Source organism: Boleophthalmus pectinirostris, unplaced genomic scaffold (assembly GCF_026225935.1).
Source record: "Boleophthalmus pectinirostris isolate CB_2022bp ecotype Guang Dong unplaced genomic scaffold, ASM2622593v1 HiC_scaffold_21, whole genome shotgun sequence".
NCBI lineage: Eukaryota > Metazoa > Chordata > Actinopteri > Gobiiformes > Gobiidae > Boleophthalmus > Boleophthalmus pectinirostris.
In genome coordinates, this window is record NW_026571175.1 from 16,281,297 (window position 1) to 16,305,184 (window position 23,888).

A 23,888-nucleotide genomic window follows, 5' to 3' on the forward strand; every position below is an offset into this window, starting at 1 on the left:
AGACCATACAAACCCCGCCCTCCAGGGCCACGGGGCAGCGCCACACCGTCACCATCACATGAGCACTGCTGCTATGGTAAGATAAAAGGCATCCAATGAAAATATACCGCCGAGAAACCCAGTCTATACTGATAAAGTAGAAAATGTTTACCTTTTTGTTTAGGGCACACAACAGCAGCGTAGCTATCTTAGATTTGTGTAGTGTAGGCTAATTCAAATCTGAAAAGAAATCACATAACTGCATAGGTCAACATCTTAAAACTTGTGTTTTAATAGGGCCTACGCTGTATCCTCCTGAGACCCGGCCCATTCATTTTGTCCTTTATAGTGGACATTGAGTTAACCAGTCAATCTTTTATGTGTTTTGAGATAGACTCTTAATGGGGAGTCTATGTTCCTCTGCCTAAACAGGGCTGGGACATTATAGGGTACCAGGATAAAAAAAATAAAATAAAAAAAAAAATCAACAGGAATTAGTTGGTGGCTGCACTGTAAAAAAGAGAAAGAAATTAAAAGCGAGTCTAAAAACCTGAGGTGACTGTAGAAGCTTGTCAGAAATGTTGGTCATCAAAAAAGTTGTTATTGTTAATCTAACGTCACATGGATTTAACACCAAAATGTCCCCAGCGTCCATTACAGAGCACGTCTTAAAATAATAAATAAAAATAAAATTAACAAAATGTAAATGCTAAAATGTTCATTTACCTCCAAATACACAGAAAAATCATAAAAAAATATATGTTGCAATACACTGTTTTTCTTCGAGTCCCAGGAGGATATGTTTTTCTATGTATCCTATATCGAACAAGTAGCCCACTGGTTTGACAGCACATAGTCATAGTTTTATGTAATCTCTGAGTCTTTTACATCATTTACTTTAATATTAATATAATATAGGTCTATGGCATTTTTTCATCTCACATTAACTTACCTGTGGGACAACAATCATTGCAAGAGGCGCTATATAAAAATTTGCATTTAATTTATATTACATTTACAAACAGACAGAAAGTAGATTTACATGTTCAGTATGGTCCCAAAATGATTTGCTGCATATATAGTATTTTTCTTCAAATGTATTCACAGATCAAAATGACCAGGACCTCCTGCTGTCTTGTCTCTTGTTGATCGACCTTCAAAGTGAGGCAACCTAATTCTATTTTTATTTACAGTATTTAACTTCTTTGGTTGATTGCAGCAAACAGAATATCCATCATGGTTTGTAAATTAAACAGGTTTTCTTACATGGTTTGCCTGCATCTGTGAGCTCTCTGATGTGTTCTACAGTTTTTTTATGATAGAGGCAAGTTTAGAATGTAGCCTATATATTCTGTATTTAGTTAAGCATACACACCGCCCTGGGTTGTGTACACATGTGGAGTTCCCTCTAAACCAGTAGTTCCTATCACGAGGCACTGAGCTTGGGGTTGCAAGATGAATTGGAAGATATAATTTTTAAATGATTAATGTCACTGCAATCGATCTATTTTTAACAAAGTGTCAAATAACACAACAAAATATACACAATTAAATCTGATTTCAAAATTTTAGCAATTATTAAAGAAGGTTATTTTGCAGTGGTAGTCCTTGTCAGTTGCATGGTTATTTTGGGGGTTAGGGCCCTTAAATTTTGAGAACCCCTGCTCTAATTGGTCAATAATGTTACTGGAGACATCCAACTCCAATTGTCTAAACTTGTCTGAAATGATCCACTATATGGCATTAAACACATCTATTCTGTATTTATTCAATCACAGGGATTTTTTGCTCAAAAATATGTTGAAAACTTGTATTCTTGCTGTGATTGGGATTGCCTCTCCAAAATATAAGATGTAACATGGTGAAGTGTTAATGCCTGTTTGGCTCCAGTGAGATAGACAAGTTGACTTCCTTATTGAGAAACAATTCAGACAAAAGAATAATATCATGGAGGCAGGCTGATGGACCACTAACCAAAAAAGTTTCATAGTGCATCTTTAACTGCCCAGATAAAATACTTATGATAGGATTATTCTACTTCACAAGAAAAATAAGTTGATTATTAACTAGCTGTCAAGTTCAGACTGTTCTGCCAAATCACATCAATACTGATAGAACAATTTAAGGCGGCCTGTCACTATCTTCAACTTTTCATTTCATTCCAAACTATGACCCCTTTGCCAACTGTGCACTCTTACTGTGTTCCAACCCTGTGAGCTGTGAGTTTTGAATAGTTTGAACAAATCGATGTGTGTCAATACGCTCTAGATTAGATAAGGAGTCATGGCCCTAGTGAAGGTGTGTTAGTAAACAGTACGTGACGACAGAACTACAAGAAATTATAAACAAATTATACAAAAATAAATATTATTTTGACAGTTCACTCAGTTTTATGGCAATTCTTTGATATATTGGTATGGTTATATTGGCCTTTTGTATGTACTTTTGTGAGCCATGTCATGTTAGTATGTTGTTATCTCCTCAAAAACCTACCAGGAGCTGTGATTGGTTTCCTTCACATGTTTGAGTAACCCTTTATTTTTGCTCTTTCTACATCTCCAAAGCTCACAATGCTCTATTCCATCTTGTGATGTCATGAAGTGGTTGTTTGCAACTTAACGGCTCCTTTGACAGTTTTTCAGTTCCTGAAATGATTCTAGTGAGGGTGTATGTTGAAGTTTAAGAACACATCGGAACACTTTCTGTATTACATGACATCACAAGATGGAACAAGTGTTTTCTGTTTGAGTGAAAAAATCAGCCTAAATTTGTAGAGCTTGTGTTTTAAACATGTGTGAATGAAACCAAACAGAACTCTAAGTAAGAGTAAACGACAGATCAGAAAATAGAGTAATATGGGTCCTTTACTAATTTACAGGTGTCAAGATTACATGGTGGAAGATAGCCTTCCACTATGTACTCCAGCCAGGTTGGGGATACTTCTTGGACAATGGAAAATAAGTCCTAGGAATGTCACAGGGCCAACACTTGAAGACATACCAGAGGTAAACTATCCCACATCCATTCCTTCTATGGGGAAACATTTTAAGATTGCTGTGAGAATTAACACATGGAAATGCAGATTTCCCTCAGATGGACCACTGATGACATAACAAGAAATCTAAACCAAAAGCTTATCAAGAGCTAGATAAACCATCCCACTGTCCAGTGTCCAAGCTTATTCAAATAGAAGACCTCTGTTCTGAGAGAAATCCAATCTTTTTCTATTTTGTTCTATCACGAGATTCCCTGGATACTCAGCCTAAATCCCAAACAATCCGCAAACAAGATTTCTCAAGGATCACTTTACCTGTCCTACTTGGGCCCCTGTAAGGACAGAACACATGTTATGAAGTGCTTGGCAGACCTAGAGTACAGAATGAATGAGCTCTTTAATTTGCAGATACAATGGCCTGGATGTGGCTTTTAGTCTTGTCTTGAATACTTGGTGTATTTAAAAGAGAGAAAGTGGTGAAAATTCCTGGGATACTTACACAGTTGGTGAAGAATAAACTTGCATGGAGGAAGGAGAGATGTTTTACTTAGCAATATTAGTAACCGTAGTAGTTGCATCTGTTGTAGTTGTAAAAGCTAATAATTGTAGTACTCTTGTAATTGTAGTAGCATTGTTCTGTAAGAGAATATATAAAAATGTTAAAAAAATCTTTCCCTAAAATTTCCCTAAAAATTCTAATTTCATCTCTTTTTTGGAGTTAAAACTGTAACAAATCAAGCATGGACAAAAAGTCCTTCTGTACATTTTGTCAAAATCTTGTTAAGTTCAAGATTTGGAGGTTTGGTTTATGTACGTGCTACTTTTATGGGTGAAAACTGCCTCATATAATTATTATAATATGGATACAACTAGATTAAATAAAATTTTTAGACATCTTTCAGTGCAGAGCAGACAATTTAGTTGTTTTCATGTAAAAGCTTATATGCTAAGAAACCAAACTGACCAAAAAACGAACAAAAAAATATTTTGCCTGTCTCAAATGCAATATGAAAATATTTGGGGGAGAAGGTGAACAGTGTGCTATGGCCTATAACTTGGCCTGATGGCATCATCTGGAATGTTGCTGGCAAAGCAGTAACATCACCATGGAGATGAGCAGGTGCCACACTCTCCATCTGAAAACATTTGTCATAGAAAAGTATTATTTATGTCTGTATTGTTTTTTGTTGTTGGTTTTGTTGTTGTTTTCATTTCAAAACACAGTAACAGTATCCTGCAGATATATACTAGTCGCATAGTGCTTTCCATCCTTACTAAAAACAGACGGAACACAGTGGCAATGGAAAAGCTTTAAAAGTTGTCTGGCATTTGCCTATGTTGTCTTTAGTGTTTCACATGACTGTGTGGGCACTTTGCTACCCTGAATCACCTTGAGTTGTTTGTTGACTAGCTGATGGTCATTCGACTATAAAATATGGAATTGTGCTGCTGTGTTTTTGTCCATAGAATCCAAAGGGTCACAGCTCGTATTTGTTTCCAAACAGGGCTGGTGTGAAAGGTGGAGGGAGCGCTGCAATGCCTTGAATGCAGAGGGTGTTCACAAGGTCCGGGTTTGTCTGCGTCATCTCAGATTTAGGACACACACAGCTTCAGGTGGCATGGAAAATCTAAAGGGGAGGGGATAAATAGCCTTCTGCAAACATAAATAAGACACAGGTATTTTAATGCATGCATTGCTTACAACTGGCATAGCAAATATACTGAACATGGACAAACTAGGGATTAAAACCAGAAGGCAATCTGTAATTCCCTAAATGTTTTGTTTACCACTTTCTAGGTCAGGAAAAGGTAATAGTAAGTTCTTCTTTGGTGACTGAATTAGGGCAGCAAGAGATTCCAATCAAAACGAAATTGCTCTTTGAATGTTTACAACAAGAAAATCCTGTCTAACTCTAATTTACGCTTCTACAAACAAGTTCTGAAATGAATGTAATTCTTGTATAAGTTGAGCACTTCTCGCAAATGTAAATGCACTTGAAACTTAAATGTGAACTTAAGAGAATTGTACTAATACATAAATTGCTAATCTAATCACAATGCTTATCAGAAGAGACATAATTAGTTATTTTTACAAAATGATTCAGCTGTAGACTGAAAGTACTCTCTTTCATTGAAGTATTACGTTGTGTTATCATGCTATCTCCAAGTAACAGGTGGTCACGATCACACAACGTAAAACAAATGCTCATGAGCTATTTTTGTTGTCAACACAAGATCTACTCACACACTTGTTGTGATGCATTCAAATATATAATTATGTGTTATTATGTGTTATTATGTGTTAAGTTTGTTTCTATTGAATCTGGCAGTGAATAGACTCTATAACTGCCATAGCCTTCCAGCCTGAAGGGCTAATTACCAAAGGGCAAGACCAATCTCATACTTCTTCCTGTACTAACATGTATCCATCTACACCCTTGTGCACTAGTAAATAAATATTTGTACAGGCAGTGAATAGATTTTATATTTACAAATCTCTTAGTGTGGGCAGCAACCAGTCACGTGCACTGAAGAGATTGCACATGTAGTCATAGGATTCAATTCAAAAGTGTGATAACTGATTTAAAACAGACTTTTGCCTTACACATTGTACATTATACTAAATAGAAAACTGCTCAGATGAGAGACACACTTAAATTTTGTTCAGTTGTAATATTTCTGTGGTATGTAGCATTTAGCAATAGTTTGATTAGTTTTACCACCATGTTTGGCAAGGAGGACTCCCCACTACTACTATGTTTTTTGCTTCTACATTTGTCTTTTTAAAAAAATGTATAAATCTGAACATGAATGCGTAGACATTTCAATCAAAAGAATGGACAGTTTAAGAAGTTAATGTCTCTTGATGCCAGAATTTTGAAAGCTGTTTGTTCCATTGCAAGCTAGGGGCATCCAGAAGTGGCGTGAGAAAGACCAAATTAGGTTTATTATGAAAATATTACAAAATTCTTACAACAAATCATTAAGACTTACACTTGCACTCACATGTGTGTAGGAAGCTGGGGTGATGCGTTCAAAGTCCATTCTTCCTGTCTGTGTGGCGGAGTATGGGGAACATTGAACCTGAGCAACGGTATCAGAATGAACTGACCTTGTTGACACGGTGACATTTGGTCCAGACTGATGATGTCACTGTGTTTATGTTGTCTGTCTGGTCATACTAGTATTGAAAAGACATGCTTTAAATTGTGTTAGACAATGAGGTTTACCCTGTCCATTTGATACACTATATATCTAATAGAATGAACTGAATTTTATATGTCTCCTGTGGCTAGGGATGATTGGGGAAGATTATTAGGTTAATTGATTGTGATTGTTGCGGTCACAATATAATCACACAATATAAAGGAACAAAAATCATTCTAATTGTCTAATTGTCATTCTAAGTGGCTCTACTTCAAAAACATATGCCTAAATATATAATTTTTTGTATGTGGCTGTGTATATCATAATAACTTCACTTTTGCATTTGTAATTTTATAACACTGGCCGCCTTGTAGAGGAGAGGGTAGAATGAAAGAAAATTAAGGATTTCACTTGTTTTGTAGTGTGTCAGTAATTGTAAATAATAGTGAAACTGTGATTAAAATTTTACATAATGACATCCCTATTTGTGGCCTTAGAAAAAAATTAAGCACAAACCATGTCAGAAAAATCTCAGTTGGTATTACTTTTCTTTTCCAAAACTATGCAACCTGTGTGACTCTTCCTCCCCTTTGGAATCAGATGACAACGGACACATTTCAGCAATGTGGCAGTTTAGTTGTACATGATGGTGACAGTGAAAGTTGGTTTTGCATTAACTACTTCTACAAATATGACACCTTGAGATTCTACTGCCTTGACATTCTTCACTGAAACAATGCAGATATAAGCTAAATGGAAATGTACAACAAACTTGAAAAGAGGGGAACAGGGTCAGCCTCTGCGTGTTGCACAGAACCACAGAGCAATGGACAGTGGGATATGTGTAACACGAGCTATGTATTCTTTCTTATTATCAACATTACATTATCTAGATCTTAATGCTCAAGGGGTTTGGCACTTGGAAAGAATAACCACATGAGAACTGTGGGAAACATTGTTGATTTATATCAAAACAACATTGATTATTGCCCGGGGATCACACCAAACAGGAACAGCAACATAAACATGACAAAATGACACTTTGCATAACTTGGAATAATTCTGGCACAGACAAGTGTAGCATGTAGAAGTTTGCATGAATTCAATGTTTTGTTTTGTTTTTGATCAATCATGCTCTTCCACTTAAACTGAACTCTACTGACGCAGTTACACACTAAACATGACTCTGGATTTTAGAAAATAATTACTGGTTAGTTTTCTGGTTTCTGTTATAATATTTACCAAATTGTGAATTTCATTTACAATTATTTTTCAAATGTATCTGACTGAATTATTTCTTTGATTGTGGCCCATGATCAGCATTTGGATTAAATTGACAACTGTATGACAACTGTATGACAACTGTATGACTCGTGCCTAATGATTTCAAATGGTCAGAATGTTCTTGACGTTTCAGACCAAAAAGCATATGCACAAAATGAAGACCGCTTTTTCCTGCAAAGTATAGACAAGTTAAAGGGCCTATATTACACTACTTTCTGAGCCATGCTATGATGTTATTTTCTCATCAAAAAACTACCTGGAGTTGTGTTTTGTTTCATTCACACAAACCCTGCATATTTACACTGAGTTCTTCTCTCAACCTGAAAACAGTCTGCTCCACCTTGTGATGTCATGTTGTAATACAGCAAGTGCTCCACTATGTTTTTAAACACATATACACCGCCACTCAAATCATTTCGACCGTTTCTGCCCTGGAATTGCCAATCTCTACTGAGCAAAAGGTAAAATGTAGCTGTTAACTTGAAAACTACTGCTTTATGACATCATGAGGTGGAACAGAGCATTCAGAGTTTTGGAGATGTAGATAGATGTGAATGAAAGATATGTTTTGAGACAATGTAACAACATTATAACATGGCTAAAAGCTCCTAAAAGTCCATTTTGAGTAATATAAGACCTTTAAGCACGTACATGTAATTGCTTTGCCTAGAATTTTCAACAATATGGCATTAAACTTATCTGTCTTCATGAAGAAAAGTAGGTAGCATCACCAGGCCAAGTTAGAGGTCAGATCTTTGGAAGGGCGACCCCACTCACAATAAGAATTTAAGTATTTGATGGTATTTTTGGGCAATAAAACAGAAGCAATTGAGTGAATAAATGTAAATAGACGCCATAGTGTGGAACATCCCAGGCAAAGTAATATGATCTCCGTGGACACAAGGAAGTACTACCCTCTATCTGAAAAGTTACACAGTGCTCCTTTAAATCCACAGCAGTATATTTTCAGATGATGTCGAGTGGAAATAAAATTGGTCGAGCTGTTATCATTCAGTTTGTTCATCATACAGAGACAGACAGTAGAGTGTGTATTTGAGGTCGCTGTCTCGGACTATAGGTAAAAGTGCTCTTATCATTCTAGTTTGTATAATGATGGAGCAACGTCCAGTACGCAATATTTACATGTAGGTACGTGGTGGTATGGAAGATGTGACTCCCCATTACTGACTTTTCACCATTCTTATCATGATAACTAGAAAGAACAGACAATTTGAAATATCAGCACATATTAAGACACAAGTTGGGCAAGATGAAAAAAATAAAACAATAATAATAATAAATAGCATAACTGTACCCTATGACCTTAGAGCAGAGCCTTTTTGCAACAATACTAAATATGTGGCATTTCTGTAATTAAGAATTTAAGTAGGGCTGTCACGATAACAATTTTTTAAGTGTGATGTATTGCTGAAGAAAATAGACGATAAATGATAATACTGATAATAATACGCAATAACCAAAGAGCAAATTTCTGTAATGAGTCATGGAAGTTATTCATTCTACAGCTCGAGTCATATCATATAGCCAAAAACTATGAGTCAGTATAGTAATTATCATGACAGGCCTAAATGTTAGTAATGTATGTTACATCAGCACCATATTCAGCTCCAGCTCAATATTGCTTCAACTTCCACTTTTATAAACACGTGGCAGTAATTACTCACAAGTTAAATTATAATCCCAAATCACTTTTGACCAAAGTCCACTTTTGAAGGCAGGGATATGGAACTTTCCAATTTTTTTTTCAGATCTAGTGCAAAAGTCAGTCTTGTCATCAAACACTCTCTTATCTTATCGAGAACACTATGGCGATTTTAATTACAGCTTTAAGATGTTTATTGCTCTTCAGTGAGATTAGAGTGTTTATTTTGGTTCACAGTATAGTAGTAGGTGTACTTGTGGTATCAGTAACGCCACACACTAATGACTTTTGAAGGTTACAGAGTCTACCTTATAGGTCAAACTATGTACACCAATGTTAAAAAGATCAATGCCACCTATTGATCAGAGAACAGACCCTTTGAAAGTCAAATCTACATTTTAGAATGGAGGCATCTTAAATTGTGAAAATTATAAAAATGAAGATTGTCATATATCTCAATTATAATTTTTGAGGCTAGAAAATCGATAATTTTCCTATTTTATGTAAAAAACAAGCAAACTTATCAACATTTATACTGTAAATTCAAAACTGCAGCAGATTTTTATAAAGAAAAAATCCAATCAGATTTGCTATCAGTTAATAATTAAAAACACAATAAATATTACACTTTTACCTTGACCTTACTGATGACGTCACATTTTAGGGAATCTTTAGGTTAAATTATGTTATTGGTGTTGGCTATGCATCAGGTGATCATTGGACCTATATATGTGGAGATGGTTGACAGTGACGGTTGGACCCAACAGCTGGAGTGTTATAACAGTGCCCTGGAAGTTCTGTGTACGGGTATGGAGTCAGGGGGAGGCATGCTGTTTATGTTTGGAATGGAAACTGTGACGTGTGAACTGCTGAGCGCTCCTATGATCCAGTGGCATGTCACTCACCACCCCCCAGCACACAAAATAGAAGGGGACAGAATAGATAGGCTATAAGTGGAGTGACCACCTCAAATTGTACAAAAAGGGGGACAAGTTAATGAATTTGATGGGACACAGAGAGACAGACTCTGGAAGTAAGTTCATAAATAATAACTACAGTAAAACAGTATGATTTTTTGTGTTAATCATAATGCACATGAGTGATTGGAATAGAGGCCAACATAGCAACTCCAAAAATCATAGGCTTTATCCAAACATTGATGATTTCTCTCCGAGGAAAAAAAAAGTTTTCTATGTAAATTAACTTTTTATTTAAGTAATTTCACTTTGTATTAAAAGGATAAACATATGTCTTTAAATAAGTGGGACAAGGGACAGGGACAGCCTTAATGGTCATGCAGGACAACCAAAAGAGCAGCCTGTGGCTCTAGCTAGTACACGTGGAGGTTCATTTGTACAGTATAGTAGATTTAAAAAGTCTATGGGTATGGCTTTGTAAGTGCTGAAATATATTTATTGATGTAACGTTGATGTGACCTCAAACCACCAAGAAGCACTTAACTGAATAATTATCAATAATCATTAACCATTTCCTGTCTGATGGATTTGTAGAGCTGCAGATGTGGAAATGACCAAAATTTTGATCTTGGAATGAAAGCAATGAAGGCATTGTTCCCCAATTTTTAAATAATTACAAATTTACTGATTTATTCTAGAATTGGAATTGAATAAGCCTACTAATACCATATACTATTTACAAGAATGTGAAATTGAATACAAATTAAATGTCATATTACAGAAAATTGACACTTCTGAGCTTTAGCCATGTTAAAATGCTTTTACCTCATCAAAAAGTTGTCCTTTATTATTAGTATGTCTGCATCTCCAAAGCTCAGAATGCTCTGTTCCATCTTTTTGTGTCACGAAGCAGTAATTTTCAAATTAACAGCTATCTTTTTCCTTTTGTTCTGCGGAGACTAGAAATTCCAGGGATGAAATTATCCAAATGATTCTCGTGAAGGTGTGTGAAAAACACAGTGGAGGATGTCCTATATTACTTCATCACATCACAAGTTGGAGTGTGTTTTCCCTTTGAGAAAAGAACTCATCCTAACTAAATATGCTGTGTTTGTGTGTTAAATATGTGTAAATGAAACAAAAACAATTCCATGTTTTGTTATATTTTGGGATAAACAGTTTAAACGTAACAAGAAAAAAAAAAAAAAAAAAAAAGTGTAATATGGACCCTGCAAAAAAATAAATAAAAATAAAATAAAATACCTACTTTAACCTACAGAAATAAGAATGTGTAAATGTATGTGACAAATGAACAACAACATACATGCAGATCATAGTTTTTTATATTTGTTTCTCGTCTGAAAGCTTCAGGTTACGACAACTACACTTAATTTAGATCGTTGCTACCACCTGTCGACAAAAAATAAAATTGCATTGACCTTCTAAAATAAAACACCCTGTCCACAAGGGGGCAGCCCTGTGTTATTTAGGACGGAATGCCAGAAAGGAAAGTCTAAGAAGATACCATGGATCTATTGGAAAATACATGAAATGAACCATTAATCAGTGTTACAATAGACTTATTATTATTATTATTATTATTATTATTATTATTATTATTATTATTATTATTATTATTATTATTATTATTATTATTATTTTGTCCAGAATCTTACATACTTTTGTGAAGGGCTGTAACATCCTTCAGTCCTCTTGTAATTTTCAAAAGTTCCTCAAAAAATGCTTTCCTTGATGTGAAATGCCTTTGATAGCTGAACAGTGCTTCATGAAAGGAACAAGTTATGTATAAGTAATGACACAGAAGTTCAAAGCAGATGGCACTGGATATCCAAACAAAACCGCCATATTGTTTCAGCAACAGGTGATGAGAGGACAGGAGCCATCATTTTTACAGCAAATGTCTATATGACCTTGAAATAATCAGAAGTGAAAACCACACAGTTGAGCATGTGAGTAATGTGGATAGCTGAAGGAAGCAATCTTGTTTGGTAGTATTTATGTATTTTTCTCAGTTATGATAAAGGCTGAAATCTTTATCATCAGACCATGAGAACAGAGTTGGGTTTTTGCTTTGTTGGTTGTGTGTCTGCTTCAGTGATAGCAAAAAAATGTAAATAGTTATATCTGACGTAATGTTCAAGTCTGTATCCATAACCTGTGCCAAAGGAAGACCTGTAGCTTCTATTCTATCTATATATTATATTCAGTCACAAGGGGCAGTAAATCATCTTATCCAATAATTTAAGGTACAGTATAACTTAATGGGTACATGGGTACATTTACCTCTAAATTAAGGTCCCATATCAATTCAATATGACTTTAGCAAGCTACAGAACCTACAGTACCTTTGTCCACCACAGTTTTTGATTACTTATTTATTTATTTTAATACCAAAATTTTAACAATTGATCAAAATAAAACATGAGAAACAAAATGGTAGTTGTAATATGTAGTATGAGTATTTCACGACAAAATAAGACAGCAAAAACAAAAAAAAACAAAAAAATGTTTTTACCACTTCACATGATAATTCTTGATCGTGTCTAAGGCTTTGTACGATTTGTTTGGTACATTTTGTAAATCTGTTATTTTGATTACGATTAATACAATTGAGGTTTGGTGGCATATATTGCTTTGCTATGTATTATGTTGTGGCCAATGTCAGTCATTATGGCTTTGGAGATTTATGATACATTTTTTTAAAATCCATGTTGGTCCATAAAGTTTTAAGGGTCTTATATGATACAAAATTGACTCTTGTGAGCTTCAGAGCATGTTAGAATGCTGTTACCTCCTCAAAAACAAACCTGGAGTTGTGTTTTGTTTTATTCACGCATATTTGAGTAAACCTTTATTATTAGTCCGTCTACATCTCCAAAGCTCTAAATGCTTTGTTCCACCTTGTGATGTCATGAAGCAGTAATTCTCAAGTTAAACTTTCTTTTGCAATTCCAGGTCTGAAAATATCCAAATGGTTCTAGTGAAAGTGTATGGAGTTTAAAAACATGGTGGAGCATTTCTTAAATTACCATGACATCACAAGGTGGAACAAGGTGGTGTTTTCTGTTCGAGAGAAGAACTCATCCTAAATATGCAGGGTTTGTGTGTTAAACATGTGTGAATGAAACAAAATAAAACTCCAGGTATGTCTGTGGTGAGAAATCAACATTATATCATAGATCAGAAAATAGCGTAATATGGGCCCTTTAAGGAACAAACAGTAATAAAAATAGACTGTTTCAAACTTGCATATTAGATTTTGCTGACCCCATCTGTTTATATCCCTCTCATATTGTCCAGCATTGCGCTGTGGGGGAGTATGGGATGATGTCACGGCTACCTGTCTGTGTGACTGAGTGATTAATGGGAGTGGGCGGAGAGGGTGAGCAAGATGGGGTTGGAATGGGGAAAGGAGGGGCCACACGATGATCAATCACAGTGATAGATGGTCCCGATGTGATGATGAGGGTCCCAAGAGGAAGCTACATCACCAGGAAGAGACACTGGGGCCACATGTATTCTCAAGGTGCATGAGGTGGGAGCTCTGTCAACAGCACAGAAATTCATGTCTATACACCAGTCATTATTAGAATCATGGCACAGATGGATTTACTGCAGTGACGCACAGGAACACACACGTGTCCGGATGCCATGTGCACAGGAGATGGAATAGATTATAATCAAATTAAATAATACAAACAATTTACAGGTTTACAGTTACAGGTTAAAGGCTTTGTATTATGCTACTTTTTGACCTATACTATAATGTTGTTTCCAAATCAAAAATGCATTGTGTTTTGTTTCATTTACACATTTTAACACACAATTCCTGCAAATTTATGCTGTGTTCTTCTCTCGAGCTAAAAACACTCTGTTCCACCTGGTGATGTCATGTGATATAGCAAGTGCACTTGCTGTGTTTTTCAGTAGAGATTGTCAACTGCCAACTAAAGGTAAAACTATCAAAATTGAAAACTACTATTACATGAAATCACAAGGTGGATTTTCTAAGCAAATAAGATATCTAACTAGTAAAAAGTCCCCCATAGAGAAGCAATTATAATAAGATGTATTGATTCATTTATTTTATTTTATTTATTTTATTGATTTATTTGTTGTTTTCATTCAGTACTGGACACATTTAGATGTAGAGGAACCTCCACTCTCCAGCATGCCTGTTACGACTGTTAAGAGTATGTGTCTTAATAGCAGCTTTCTAAATGTAAATTCCAGTGCTTTGAATGAGAATCCCCATTCTCACCCGGTTTGTCCCAGGGCACTTAAAGACATATGTCGCGGCTCTTGCTCATACATCCATGTCAGCATCACATCCTGATCAGACACTGTCCCAAAGGAGGAGAGGAGATGGATCACTTACATATTCATTTAATATGGCCTCAATACAAGCGCATGTGCCCTGACACACCTAACACATGAGCTATGCACTTTGTGGGTTCCTCTAGAAATAAAAAGGCTCATTATTACGTTCAATAATTTACATTTTATGTACTTTAAAACGTTACAGCATAATTTAAATCATTAAAAAATATATAGTATTCTTGCTTATCTCAGCCTCTCAAACAAGGACTAAAGAGGTATCCCTAATGAAGGGAAAATCTTAAAATAAAAGTATATTTGAATATTGAATGCTTTTCAATATTGTGTCAAAAATCATGTCCAGGATCATGCTTGCAGAATAATTGCACTGTTCCAAGGCCCATAGTTGTACCTCAGTTATCACAGTTTGACACCAACATCTGTGCTGGTTTTAGTGCAGCCAGTCCTCCAGGCCAACACCCTGGGAGGCTAGAGCCCACTGAGAACATCTCCCTGGGGTGCACTATGTGACCAGCCCCTCATATGACTGAGGCCTGTCTGAAACATATGGAGTCTGCAGTTTTAGGGCCTTTTTATTACAACAAACTTAAGTAGGTAATAAAACATTTCATAAAAGCACCATCTCACAATGGAGAACATATTGCCAGACATGGTCTCAACCTAAATCATTCATTCATCCATTTTTTCTTCTTGCATCAGGGGTTGTGGGGGCCTGGACCCTCCCTCTAACTTCTGGCCTCAAACAGTCTTTCACCGTTACCTTTAACATGTATTTGCGTGCATATGGAAGCGGCTGCTGGCATGCAAATCATGCAATAGTACTTTTACTTATGGATAAATGGTTCATGTTCAAAACTATGATGAATCTCATAATAATAAAGCATAAAGTAAAAGGAAAATGTTCCCTCTGTGGGAAGTTTGAATTTGTTTAAGTGAATGTTTAAAGATTAAAGATAAATATAGTATTTACAAATATTGTTTTAGTTTAGCTTGGTTTTTGTGTAAAATGATTAAAAGACATCTCAGTGAATCAACAGCATCCTGAAAAAGTAGGAATTTCAGCTAACTTTTTCCTTTAAACTATTAAAATTCAACAAGAAGGTCTACTTTGAGACAAAAATGTGTTTTGTGTTGTGGTGCGTACAATATTATATGCGTATATGCAATATTGTAATCAAGGCATTAATCTATGTCTTATTTTCAAATGTCATGTATTAAAGTGACAAATTTGAACCTTAACCAACCCGCCAATTTGCTACATTTCATCTAATTATGTATGGCCACTCTGCCTGTGGGTGTGTGCCTTACAAGCATGAGCGCCCTTTAACTATGTTTTTTAACCAGAGACGACCCCCAGATTCCCTCAGTATGTATTGAATTCCTTTACTGTGTGACCTCCAGGCCACTGTGTCAGAAGGCCATATGTTTCACATACAAAAGAAAAGAGATACACACATTTGGACCACTTGAGGAGGAGCTGCAGAAGCCATTGTTGGAGTTAACTATTGTGTCTTCCTCTGCAGGGATGGGCAGGAGGTGAGAAGTTGGCTGGTGAGGGGGAAGGTAAGATTTTGTGATGGGTGATGAGACAGCTAAAGGCCTAGTGCTGATGAGACAAGCAGACAATCCCAATGAATTCATGGTGTTAAGCTGCAGACTGTGTGTGGGCGTCCCATACTCCGATCTGTGGTTTGGGGCAGCTCTTTTCTTGGCAGTCTTTAATGTTGGTTGTCTTAGTCACTTAATATTACCACTGAGAGAATATTCAAGGTAGACTGAGTAAAAAGTTGCTTTCATTTGAATGAGCACAAAAATCAAGTCCCTTTTTTCTGTTTTTTTGTTGTAGTAAACCTCAGACAATCACTAAGACTTTGACCATCTCTCGCAATGGCCAGTCAAAGAATAGATTTTAGTCAAACAGGGCGTCTTGTTGTTCTGGGGTAAATGCATGTGCTTTGAGCAATTTCAGGGTTACCACAGTAAATTACCCCTGCCATTGCAAATAGTTATGTAATTATTGATGGTTTTATGCCAAACCAATCCCTCACACTATACCTATTTTAGGTGATGACTTATTTTTCCTCATAATTTCCATCCATTTACAAATATGCAAATTTTTTTTATTTTTTTCACTCTAACCACAATTGCCACTATATTCAAAATAGCTCTTTGATTATAGCAGCATTTTCCGGTTTGTATGTTTTATTCAAATGAGCCTAATGGAGCATGTCAGTGAAATTACCAGTGCACCGTAGTGTGAAAGAATGCCACGTACTTGTAGGTAATGTACGGACAGTCTTGTTTGTTTTTAATCATCCTTATAAGGAAAATCACACCCACGCGGCCATTTGGAGCTACCCATCCTTGCGATCAAGCAATTACTCCTCATTAGAAATAATTATATGCTGAGGGGGTCTCTGCAGGTTCTTTTCTTCTGCTCCTCCCTTGCACAATACTGCTACTTGTACAAAGGTATTCATGGATGGTGAATATGAATGGCAAGTAGCAAATCACATACACTTTAATATAGACTATGGGCAGTGTATGTGAATGTCTGTTCTTTTATTCTTTTACCAGAGTTGTCAGAAGTAACCTACTCAGAAGATTTTCTGATATAAAGCATTCTACTTCCACTACTTCTACTACTACTACTACCACTACCGCTACTGCTGCTGCTACTACTGTTACAACAACAACAACTACTACTACTATTACTACTACTGCAACTGGTACTACTACTACTACTACTCTTACAGCTACTACTACTGCTGCTGCTGCTGCTGCTACTTCTATTACAAGAACAACTACTACTACTTCTACTGCTGCTCCTACTACTATTACTGCTACTACTAGTGAACCTATAGCAGAGATGTTTGGCCTGAATATATTGTTAGTTGATATCTTACATAATAAATTTTTTCAAGTGCTCTGGAGCTCATTATGTGTGCACTTAAATGGTGCATGTTTGTGGTTTGGAGAACACATCACATACAGTATATGCAGCCCGCAAACACAGCTAATGACTTATTCAGTGTTTACCATCTGTTTATTAAGTTTACTCCAGGCACAATGCCCCAGGTAGAAGGTGCCAAAAAAGGCATTCTGGGTATAGTAATAAACCAAGTCTTACCCAAATTATAAAATGCAAAGAGAACACAAGTTAATATAGCCTGCTAATAAAGTAATGGCACTCCCTCTAACAGGAAGTCACTAAAACCTCAGCCACTTCAGCCTCTCCATCTCCATTCATTGCGTTTGTCCAATCAATACTTGTCCATCATGTGCATCCTGTTGCTTCCTCTTTCCTCCAAACTCTACAGATGGCAGGTCTATCTGTCTCTTTTGTGGACAGACCCAAGCCCTCCTCACACTATACTGGACTCTTTCAATGCGTGGACACCAATCTGTACACCAATGCTCCCCATTCTTCAAGCTAGCAAGCAGACCAGTTGTCAATATTTGCACTGACAACACAAAGAAGAACTATTTGCTTAGGAAGTTACAATTTGCATGTTAAATACAGTGAAAAAGTTGACATGCTGTTTACAACTGGCATGTTAAATGACTGAAAAAGCAACTGTACTTTTTAGTATTTCAGCATACTGAGCCCCAATAGTCCAGTAAGTACAAAAATATTTAAATTTATTGATGCTTGAGCCATAAGAATTTGTACGTGGAGTAATAGGGTTAAATCAGACTGCCTCCAAGGTCTGTTTAAAATGTGACAAAATACATTGGAAATTATTTGCAAGGTCTTTATTGAATATATTATTAATTATTGATTATATGTATTGATAATCTTTAGTCAGTTTAGCTTGATGTTCTTCAGACATAGTTCCTGTATTTTTCTCCACTGCAGCAGATTAGCCACATCTCTTTGCCTCTGTAACTGCAATCCTCCGCAAACTGTTCTGGATCAACTCATCAAGGTTACCTCTCCTCTGCATTCAAAAGCCACGTGAGCTTTTCTTTATCCTTGTTAGAGCTGCATGCTCAAGGCTTCTTTGTCTGAACATTCTATTTGTACAGTGAAAATGAAAATATTTACCTTAACATTCTGCATCTTTGGTAACATTTCACCTCATTCTGTACAATCAAAGTGGGCAAACTATAAAGTGCTCAACAGCATTTTCTATGTAAAGTAGATTTGAAGGCTGTTCTCACCACTAGGTGTCTCACTGCCTCTTGTTACACTATGTTCTGATGTGCAGCTGAGGGCACAGCAGGTGAGGGAGTCATGTAACTACAGAAAATGGCACACATGATTTAAAATTACATGATGCATAACACACACTTGTTCAAAATACAGAAAGTCCAAGTTCACTTTATATAGCACATTTCATAAATATATAACAGTGTCCAAAGTGCTGCACCTAAATTTACATGAAAGTGAAATATTCTCTATTTAGCTCCAGTCATTATTATGAAAATAAAAACTAGTAAAACAATTAAGAATCATAATAAACAATAGACAAAAACAACAGTATGACATAAGAAAATACAATAAAATAAGAAAATACAATAATCATTTCAAAGGTAATATCTTATTACTTTTGAAATGATTGATTTGTTTCTAAAATGAAAACATCCTTTAATGGAGATGTATTAATTTCAATAGCTGAAAACTGAAAAAACCTAGTTGCTTAGTGACTCTCAATTACTGAATGAATGGGTCACAAAGAGGTTATTTATAGCTCCAAGTGTTTGCCTTAAAGGAACTGTACCTGCTGCACTGTTTTAAAAGAGTCACAACTGAACTAATCACATCTGAACCTGGGTTATAGTGCCTATCGTGCATATAGAGGACATGTACATGTTTTTCCTCATTGTTAGTATACGGACAGGCATTGCTTCATGTGAAAGCTCAGAACCTCCAGGAGTCACTCAGGGAGCTGCAGAGGCTGCACTTGCAGGCACTGAGAGTCCTTTTATGTTTAAACCAACTGGATTTCAGCATTTAAAATGGCAACCCAAATTAGGCCCATTCTGCTTTCTGTTTGAAAAACACCAAATTATAGGATAAATAAATTGAACATGCCCAATGTTTTTGTAATGAAGAATAAATCAGCAGAACATTTAAAAGCTATATTTAATTTGAAAATGGCTCCCTCTTATCTGGGAACACATAGGATAGGTCAGATTTATGACATTTAAAACTAAAATCTTGCATACAGTTCAGGTCTGTTGGCAGAAATAGATTGTGGTAGTAGTAAAGATTCAGTAGAGAAGGTTCAGTAAAATATGCTCCATAATAAAATAAAGTGCGTCTCAAGTCAGACTGGCAACATTGCTCTATAGTCTTCTAATACGATATGTTAAACAGTTGAAATGTATATAGGCCTATCTATTATTGAAGCCAACATAATCTTGAAAACACAGTATCTTTATTGAAGTCAAACATAACATTGTGCAACGGTACCTGGCATTTTAACGTTTTGCATTATTGTACTTGTATAATGGATTTAGTTAATCATCTTTCTATACATCTAATCCCATTTGTCATGGCATGTCTTTTTTAAGGTTATAATCTAATAATCCCTCATTTTTTAAATCTCAGTGCATTCATTCTCCTTAATAACATCATCCTCTTTGTGTGATATTAATAAACGCCTTGCACAATTCCTCAATAGCTGTGAATAAAAATAAGCAAGACATATGCCTCTAGCCCACAGAGGCGCACTAAATATTTTCCCAGACGCTTATGCAATATGAAAAACAAAAAACAGCAGGTGATATATCAGGGGAAATGCTAGCGGAGGAGTGTAGCATTTGTTTACTATAGCTGTATACCTAAGAGTGGAATAGTGCATGTGGCGGTGTGTCTATGAACAATCTGAGGTCATTTTGTTAGGTACACCCAAGGTTGGAGTTATATCTTGTTTGAAACTCAGTCCTAAAAGGTTAATGGAATGTAACTTCTCTGTAACATCGTAGGCTTTTCTCCATGAATATGTCTTCGCTTTGCCTGGAATGTTTCGAAGCATTTCATTAAACATATTACAGGATTTTAAAGCCTAAATACATATATCCTCACTGTGAGTGCTGTCACCTCTCCATGTAGATTTTACATGTAACGTTGTCTTTATGCAAATTTAAGGTCATGCTGTGGAACATTTAAAGCAGTAACATCTCCATGGAGACAAGCAGGTGGCTGACCTTCTTCCAGAAAAGTTACATAGTGCCATTAAAGAGAAATGGTGAAGTGGTGGGACTACATGCATTACTCCATTGGTACCTTGTGTACCTATTAAAATGGCCAGTGCATACATGTGTGCCAGTGTATGCAATGCTCCAAGAATGCCTAATAAAGCCAAATATGAGTTATGTAATTTTCTTCAAGCCTGTTCCTGTGAACGGCTGTCTACTCCCCCATCAAATCTCCATCTTCCTCTTCTGCATCTATAGGCATGTTTTCACTGACAAGAAAATATGACCTAAAATAAAAAGTAAAAATACAACATGTATTAATAGCAGTAGCATTTGGAATGACTTCCCATATAGAACTTGCTCTTATTCATCTTAAATGGCATTATATAAAATACCTGCTTTATCAGTTATACTACATAATAAGAGCCAATTTCCTCTTTTTCCTCTTGTTATTCTGTGAAACAACAATTTTCACACTCACCACCTCTCTCCCTCTCTCTCCCCCTCTCTCTATGGAGTACAGTCTGTGCTGACAGCCTGTTCCTCAATTGATTTCTACCCAGAATGCAATAAAAGCCAATGAAAACAGAAGAGGAATAACAGCATGTCAATAAAGTGCTACAAGTTAGGGACATGGTTTACACTCATGAGGACACTTTACAACCTTGTCTATGGGTCACCATGGTATAGTGTTTGTTTTCATATGCTTATTTAAGTAATTGTTCATATAATATTTTCTTCTGTTTTCTAAAAGATTCAGTTCATCAGTTTCTCACTATCTCACTCACTTAAAGTTTTTTTTTTCTTGCTTGTAATGTACGTGTAAAGCTAGTTGAATAGTACAAACTGGATTGAAATTAGGGGCTGTGATTTCAATTGTGTGCAAGTGGTGTACTATACTACTTGTTACTAAGTGTTGTGGTTTTGCCTTGAATGTTTTCCAGTATAAGTTTAATGCCTTACTGTGGAACATTCCAATCAAATTACTCTACCTGTACCAGAAAAGTTACTCAATGAACCTTTAAACTACCTTTACATTATTCAGTTGGTTTTGGTAAATAGAGGTGTAAAGTAGAACACTTTCATGAAATAACCATATTGACTTACACGGATGTAACCTAATTTCTATGAGCTATAATTCTCTGTGTTTTCCCTCAGTAACAAGTGCCAGACAAGTACTATAAAATAATGTTCTGAGGTCCACCATTGGCTCTTGGGCCACTTATTTGTCCACACATACAGGGACATATTTAGGTCAAAAGGTTAGACACATTAAAAGCTGAATTACTGTAATGACCTTCTATGTGCAGCCCCTGTGTCCAGTTCAGTGCAGCTGTTATTCCTTTCCTCTCCCATACACCCAGACACGCGGATGGTTCCCACCAGACGACATGTCCATTGATTAGTCCCATAGAAGGTCGCAGGTGGAGGGGGCGGGGGCATGATCATGTGAACAGTGACCCCAAGTGGACAGGGTGTCTCTTCTCCTCTTTGCCATATCACCTTCATGCATTTTAGACGTTGACATTTTCAAATATTGTGTTATGTAAGATGTAAAAATGTCACCTTTTAAAATTATGCCATTTTAGCATAAAGCATGAAGCAATCTTATTTTCCTTTCATAGCACATTGCCTTAAGTGTGATTGCCGATCTGCTGTATTGTGTGGTTTAAAGGAATAATATTTGCTCTGTGTCTGGAGCCTTATGGGAATCATAAGTGTGCAAATGGGTGAATGGTTCCTTGAAAGTAGAAAATATAAATATAGCTCTAACCATTTAATAAACACAGCACACAAAAACTGTCCCCATTCAAAAACAAATAAACAATAAACACAGAGACACAGAATTTCACATCCCAAAATAAAATATACATAAAGTAAATGTTTTCCACATATTTCTAAGTAGGTCCTGTTTGCCATTTGGATCATACATTATCCCTTTATATTCTCCAAATTATGGGAGTTGAGTTGACATCTGTTGCATCCGCTCACAGTAGCTCTATGAGTTCTTGTAAGAAAATGCTCCAGCTTTATAAACATTTTTGACATTTTGTATATGAATGGTTTCTTTTAATATAAGCTAACAATAGGGAACAGGAATAGCTTTGGGTCCGTTATAAATTGCTTAGAAACGATTTTCACAATTAAGACATGTAGTAATGTGTTTATTTATTATCTCAGACACTGTTGTATGGTACACTAGCTGCAATTTCCATTCCAAAAAGAAAGCAAGGACATTTGTTACAGACACAATTTTCCAAAAGACAGTGGCTACAATTATGGAGTTCAGACAAATCAATAATAAAATGCACTTTTCAAATAAACCTGTAATAGAGAGGTTTTATTTCTCCTCTTTCAAATAGACTTGTGGTTAAACTATGCTTTAAACATCATCTAGTTGTTTGTACACATAAATAATTCAGGCATTTTTTTTGTCATCCACAGATGTGTTTTCTGAAGGCATTTCACTTGGAAGTATGGCATATCTTTGTTCCCATTCACTTATGATCACTCATTCAAAGCAGCGCTTGAAGATTAGGACTTTCAAAGAAGAACCAAGAAAAAAAGAATAAAAGCACACAGTACAAAAACAGAGATAGTTGTAATGTCAGTATTAAAGAAAACCAATGCACCCAATCAGTGTCTTTGTAACATCTCCCATGGGAAATTCAGCATCTCACCCTAAAGTCTATGCATTTCATGTCAGGTCAAGATTTGTATGATCAGGGGCGACTGGGGATAAAGGCTTAGGAGGGAGGCAGCACATCTGAGACTTGATGAGAGAGTGAGGCGAGCGAATGAGTGACAGTCAAGATCGGGAGTGGAGGGGCTCATGGAGATGACAGGGACCAAATTTCACGCTGTCTGCATTGTGCTGTGAAGAAACTTAAAAGTTAGTGCATTCAATAACATTATGACATTTACAACAATTTGAGCTACCTTATCTTGTCAGCCAGGTTGACTTTACGCATCACCAGTTCAGCACTGATCTTATACTTTGGCCAAATGGACATTGTCACTTCTTTTTATTTTCTTGGGCTAGTAGGTTGGCTGCTTAGTATATTGCAATTGAACATATCACAAGGCTAGTTATTGCAGCAGAAATATCCTATCTTTCTATTTAGCAGTTAGTCTTCTCTCAAATGTCAGTGCCCCTGGATGTTTTTAAATTACTCAAGCATATTTTTGGAGTGAGGTCTTAAAAGGCAATGCAGGGATGCATTGTCAGCAGTGGTGAGTGTGTGGCTGTTGGGCCTATACACACAGGGATGACAGTGTAGACAGATCATCGTTTTTGTATTGACTCAACCAGGCTCAGAGCAGCACCACATCATGGCTGCTTATTGATCCCAGGTCTATGAGATGCATGCCTGGTATTTGATAGCGCTGACACATA

General features: G+C 36.2%; 1 long non-coding RNA gene across 3 annotated transcripts; it reads left to right on the forward strand.

Moving 5' to 3' along the window:
• The first annotated feature begins 30 nt into the window (after positions 1-30).
• LOC129410010 (uncharacterized) lies at positions 31-23,236 on the forward strand. 3 transcript variants are annotated; one of them, XR_008632684.1, is made up of 4 exons: positions 31-76; positions 1,087-1,140; positions 2,858-2,984; positions 22,937-23,236. It is a non-coding gene; the product is annotated as an uncharacterized LOC129410010 (long non-coding RNA). The 3 variants fall into 3 exon arrangements; XR_008632685.1 differs by lacking the exon at positions 22,937-23,236 and adding an exon at positions 15,868-15,907; XR_008632683.1 differs by lacking the exon at positions 22,937-23,236 and adding an exon at positions 4,480-4,694.
• Positions 23,237-23,888: the final 652 nt, after the last annotated feature.